At 42.2% G+C, this 6,296-nt stretch overlaps 1 pseudogene; it reads right to left on the minus strand.

The window, feature by feature from the left end:
• Window positions 1-5,508: 5,508 nt before the first annotated feature.
• Window positions 5,509-6,296, minus strand: part of LOC102849909 — a 3,611-nt pseudogene continuing 2,823 nt past the window's right edge.

Below are 6,296 nucleotides of genomic sequence, written 5' to 3' on the forward strand. Positions count from 1 at the left end.
AAGTACTGAAGAGCAATGGTGTCTCTCTGGAGACTAAGGTGCATCTGATACAGGCCATGGTCTTTGCAATCCCTTGTTATGCATCAGAGAGTTGGGCAATGACGAAGGAGAAATAGAGCAAGGAGGATAGAAGGAGAATTGATGCCTTTGAGCTGTGGTGCTGGAGAATCATATTGAGGGTACCATGGACTGCTAGGAAAACAAACAGATTCATCCTGGAAAGGGTTAAACCGGGCGGCTTCTTGGAGGCAAGGATTCTGAGGCTCCGTCTAACACACTTTGGACATGTTGTGAGGAGAAACCGGTCCTTGGAGAAGGACAACATGCTTGGGAGGGTGGAGGGACAGCACAGGAGGGGAAGGCTCTCTGTGAGGTAGATTGATTCAGTGACTGGGGTAATTGGGATGGGAGGGTCAGAGACAGTGAGATTGGCACAGGAAAGAGCAGAGTTTAGGGCTGTTGTACATAGGGTCGCTATGAGTTGCAAGTGACTCGACAGCTCATAACAATACCACCACCACCACACTCTCCTTTTTCAGACAGAGTGAACCTGAATAAGTCCAAGCCAACAGCCTTAAGTTTAAGGCACCCAAAATTTCTCTACTGAAACCAGGAAACCACTCAGGTACAAAGGAGATACTGAATTCTTCTGGCCCAGTAATATCTTTTCCATGTAGCAACGACCACCAGGGTCAGAGGGGGAGATCTGACTCAACCCCAGTCCTGTCCCCTAATCCCTCTGCCTTTCTCCACAGGCCAGTTCAGCTGTTCTCAAGCTGACACCACAAGTACCAAGACTCAATATCAGAAAATAAGGAGAAAGGCATTACCCCAACGTATGAAAAGATACACTATTCAGGGTGCACATCTCTTAGCTAGCTCGAACTTGAAACTGAGGTCTCAAGAACAGCAACCAGACTGAGATTTCTTACTAGGACTTCCCAGTTACAAACTAACCATATATAAACTCTCTTTGACATCAGTTAAGGAAGTGTGAGTAACCGCTTCAGAGAGGAGTAACAAGTTCAGGAGAGCTGTGGGTGAGAAGAAGTCATGAGTCTGTCTCCCTACCATTGACAAAGCAGTGGTTTCTTGAGTCAGCTGTTGTTAGGTGCCATCAGCTTGGACTCACTCACAGCCACTCCAAGCACAACTGAATGAACCCGGCATCGTCCTCACAGTCTCGGCTGTGTTTAAGCCCAACTGCTGCAGGCACAGTGTCAATCCATCACATTGGGGCTCTTCCTCTTTCTCTGACCTTCTTTTCCAAGAAGAATATCTATCTCCAGGTGTTGCCTCTCCCCTCCCTGACACCATGCTTTATAGAGTATGTGAGACAAAGTCTGGCCATCCTCATGTAGAAGGAAGCTTCTAGTGGAATTTCTTCTAAAACACATTTGTTTGGTCTTTTGGCAAGCCACGGTATATTCAATATTCTTCACCAACATCACAATTCAAAGGCATCAACTCTTCTTTGTTCCTGTCCATTGTCTAAACATTCACAAGTGTCTCAGGTGACTGAAAATACTATACAGTTCAAGTCAGATGCGCTTCAGTCCTTAAAGTGACATACTCACACTTAAACACTTTAAAGAGGTTCCAGCAGTATGGCATCTGAATTGTTGCCTGCCACCCTTGATTACTTAAGTAGTCAATTTCCTGAGTAGTACATTCTAGTTGAACTAAAGTATCTGCTCACTACTTAAAATAATAATAATAATAATAATCTATTTACTGTATATAATTCACCTATCATACTTCACCCCTTTAAAATGTACAAGTTAGTGCTATTAGGGCTTAAGTCTAACCTTGAGAGTGGACAGGAAGGAGAGCTGGAGGGTCTGAATTTCATTTTAAAAGTCCTCATTGTGGGGAGCTCTGGTGGCCTAGTGGTAAGGAGCTGCAACTACAATCCCAGAGGTGCACAGTTTGAATCCACCAGATGCTCTGCCGGGGAAGGAGGGACAATCTCTTCCTATACCAGTCAGATCTGATTTGACGGTACACTCACACAAAAAGAATAATTTTTTTAAAAAAAGTCCTCGTTGTATAGAAAAAAGTTTCCAAATATAAATTCCCAGTCTCTCTCTTGAAAAATCTTTCCTGTATCAAAAAGAAGACTATGTTTCTGGTTGAAGGTAAGACAGGAAGTAGAGGAATGAACAGTCTAGTATCAGATAGGGTCGCTGTGAGAGTCAGAATTGACTCCAAGTCACTCAACAAGAGGTTCTTCAGAGATTCTAAGGCTTATTCTTTTGAAAAAGAACCTGCTTTTCTCAGTCCAGAAAAATCATCTCACACTGCCCTCTAGTAGGCAGCCTAAGAATTCACAGGCACTTGTGCAGGCTTGGGGTCTTAGCCCCTCAGTTAGCCCCTCAACACATCAAAAGGCAGAAAAGTTGGCAGGGGTGGGAAGGGAGGAGGAAGAGGGAAAGATGTGTGTAAAAATTTTCATTAATGCCTAGTAAATGCGGAGCTCACCTAAAATGTCACCTCTGCTTCCCCTCTGTATCATTCTCTGCTTGAAAACAGAACATCTTTAAGAACCTTTTAAAATTATAGTTTAAGATTTTTTTTAAATTGTGGCTTAATATTTCCAAAGAATATGGGCTTCTTAAAGCAAGTTAAGAAAGAAATTAGAGTGAGGCCCCACACAAATGAAGTTAAGTCTTAATCCGCCTATAAACAAAGCAACTGTACATGTGTGACAAGCTAGGAGCTAAATGTACGTACTTTAACTCTGCTCAAGGAAGAGGCTTATACAATAGTTTACAAAAGTATAATCTCAGTACTAGTCAGCTCAGTAAATGCAGTAGTTTCACTCTTTCTCTCATTCATGAGTGTCAGACTTGACTCATGGCTGACCCTCAAGTGAGTTTTCAGAGGCTGTAAATCCCACAGAAGAAGACTGCCCATCTTTCTCCTTTAGAGCAGCTGGTGAATTCAAACTACCAGCCTTTGGGTTGACAGCACAACTCCCTATGAAATAGTCACTCTCCGAGCTTAGGTGCCACTGGGTCTGACTCACAGAAATCTTATGATCAACATTATCTGAATCCTGTGCCATCCTCACAATCTCTGACATTTTTGAGACCATTACTGCAGTCCATGTTTCAATCCATCCTATAAGGGTCTTCCTTTCTTTTGGTGATCCTCCAGCTGTAGCAGGTTTCAATATCCATTGGCTATATTCCTTGCAACCAGCTGCTCCACAGGACAAGGATGGGGAATCTTCTCCTCTGAAGTTGGGTTGAGTTAGGTTGGTTCCAACTTGATGGTACTCAACAACATCAACACAAGATCTATCTGGGATCAAATGTATACCAGCAACTTGAAAGATTAGACAGTAAACTTAAGAGGGCAGGGAGTTTGTTTCAGTGGGGAACAAACTGGAGAAGGAGAGTGAAATGGTTGTGCCAAGTGAAGAATGTAATCAATGTCACTGAATTGTACATGTAGAAATGGTTGAATTGTTGTGTGTTCTATGTATATTCTCAGTAACATTAATTTTTTTTTATAAATCCAAGTTTTTAAAAGTTAGAGGATGGACAGCCTTTCTTCTTAAGTGAGAAGTCAAAGACAGTAACTGTTCTACAAAATCCCTTTTTCCTTTCTTGGAGATACAGCTTATATTCTTCAGACCCCTTTGCATTAAAGGGTAGTCATGCAACCAAGCTGTAACTAACAGAATGTGAATGGAAATTGGTGCCATTTCCAGAGTCAGTCCATACCATATGCCTAGCAATCCTCCAAGCTCAGTTCAACTCACTAGAATGACAAAATCCAAAGCAACTTTGGAAGGTGTTCTGAAGTTGACAGAACTATCACAGATCCCTAAATGACTGCATGGGGTAGAGCATCTGCCTCCCACTTCTTTAACTGAAATGACCCTGGATGGTACATGACTCGGGGTTAAAAATAAAACCAACCAACTAACCAAACTTCTATTGTGGTAAGCCAGTACACTAGTGGTGCTCCCTTGCTCTGTTCTGACAAAAGCTTCTTCTTCTAGGATTCCTCTTCTGCTCAATGTTAGCCATATTTTGTTATGATCCACAGAGTCAAGTTCCTTGGCCTAGTCAAGAAAACAAATGTAGATATTCTTCTGGTATTCTTTGCTTTCAAAGATCCACCTGAAATCAGCAATGATATCTCTGGTGCCTCAGCCTCTTCTAAACCCAGTTTGAACTTATGGCAGTTCTCTCTCAATGTACTGTTTTATCCATTTTTGAGTGATCTTCATCAATATTTTGCTTGCATGTGAAAGTAATGATACTGTTCCATAATTTCCACATTCCATTGGAACACCTTTCTTGGAATAGGAAAATAAGGATCTCTTCTGGTGTTTCTGGAGGCAGTTGTCCTCCAGATTTCTTGGCATAGTCTACAAGCATGTCCAAGGATGCATCTGTTAATTAAAACCTGTCAATTAGTATCACACTGATTCCTGAGGCATTATTTTTTGCCAATGCCTGCAGTAGAGCTTGAAACTTCTTCACTACTATTGGCTCTTTACCATACACTACTTTCTTAAATACTTTGGGCCGGTTGCTAGGATGTGCTATTTCTTGGAAAAGGACATGATGCTGGAAAGGGTGGAGGGTTGGCAAAGTAGAGGAAGACCTCAACCAGGTGGGTTAATATAGTGACTTCTCCAATGGGCTCTTGTGTGTCAGCAAGTGTGAGGATGGCACAGGATAGAACAGGGCTCAGATCTTTTGTTCACAGGATTGCTATGAGTCAAACACAACTCAATGTCACCTAACTAATAATTTCCTAAAATATTTTCATGTAAATCAATTCATTTCAGTCCTTTGATTCAGCGTACTCCTTCCATCTTCTTTTTATGCTTCCTGGGTCATTCAGGATTTTGCCCACAGCATCTCAGTATTACAATTCAAGACTTGATTTTTAACTGAAAAAACATTTTTTTTAATTTTGTACATGAAATGTATTTGGGAACCTCAACAATAAATGAGAAGCACTGGTGGCCTAGTGATAAGGAGTTGCACTGCCAACCCAAAGGCAAGAACTTCAAACAACCAGCCACTCTGTGGAAGAAAGATGGGCAATCTCCTCCATTGTAAATCCAGCTGTGATTTACAGCTTCTGAAAATCCTTTTTTTAAAATTTTTTTTTTTCATAAGAAAACGAGAATGACAGAGACATAAAAACAGTAGGTTCTTCTTATTTTCTCTAGTTGGGCCATGACACAGCACTAACCCAGGACTCTTGGCCTATCTCTGGGCTGAGCCATAGACATCAGAGATGAGTGACACATATCCAGGGAAATTACTCCCATAAACTTGGTTCTTGGACCTTGAGAAAGACCTATAAGAATGTATCTAAAGTTTCAAAGCTTTGAAACAGTGAGAGCCTGCTCTATGTGCCTCAGTTTCTACATGACATTTGCCTTCACTGTCTTTACACAAAGGAGCTTCACATCACACACTGAGTGAGCCACCCGTCTCGTTCCCCAGGCAGCCCTTGGGGGCCCTGGACTTCTGGTCAGAAGGCCATATAGCTCCATGTAGCTCCATATAGCTCCATGGTGCTGATGATGTCACTCTGATCCTCCAGGAATTCCAGCACTTGAAGTCCAGGCGGGCACAGGTCAAGATGTTCAGGAAGTGGCAGCCCTTCTTCACGTGATCTGGTTTCAGACAGTCTTCTGGAATGATTCAGCAGACCTTTCTGTGCAGCTCTTTGTCTTTTCTGGTGACATAGTATAGATTGTCAAAACCATCTTCTTTCTGGGTAATCAATCTCATTTTCCGTAGCAGCTGTATGTTGTTGTTAGGTGCTATGGAGTTTCTTGTGTTACAGTGACCCCATGAACAACAGCTCTGAACCCTGCTCTATCTTGAGCCAACCTCATTGCCTCTACACACCTACCCCCATTACCCCAGTCACTGAGTCAATCCATCTCATCCAGGGTCTTCCTCTCTTGTGCTATTGTTGTCTTGTTGTGTACCATCAAGTTGGAACTAACCCACAGATGACCCTCCAGTAGGTTTTCAGAGGCAGTTAATCCCATGGGAGGAGACTGCCCATCCTTCTTCCGTGAAGCAAGTGGCAGATTTGAACTGTGTGTCTTCAGGATTGCAGCACAGATTTTAACCACTAGGCCACCAGAGCTTCCTGTTGTGCTATAGCATTCTTAAATATACAATGGATTGTCATGAATGTGGTCTTATTCTTTTTTTTTTAATATCTTAATTTATTTTTCATTTCAATGAACATGTACAGAGATTTTGGAATTCCATTCATTCATTGTTGCACCCTTCTCCCCGCCC

This window comes from Elephantulus edwardii, unplaced genomic scaffold (assembly GCF_000299155.1).
Source record: "Elephantulus edwardii isolate Elephantulus edwardi_28Jun2011 unplaced genomic scaffold, EleEdw1.0 scaffold00093, whole genome shotgun sequence".
Classification (NCBI taxonomy): domain Eukaryota; kingdom Metazoa; phylum Chordata; class Mammalia; order Macroscelidea; family Macroscelididae; genus Elephantulus; species Elephantulus edwardii.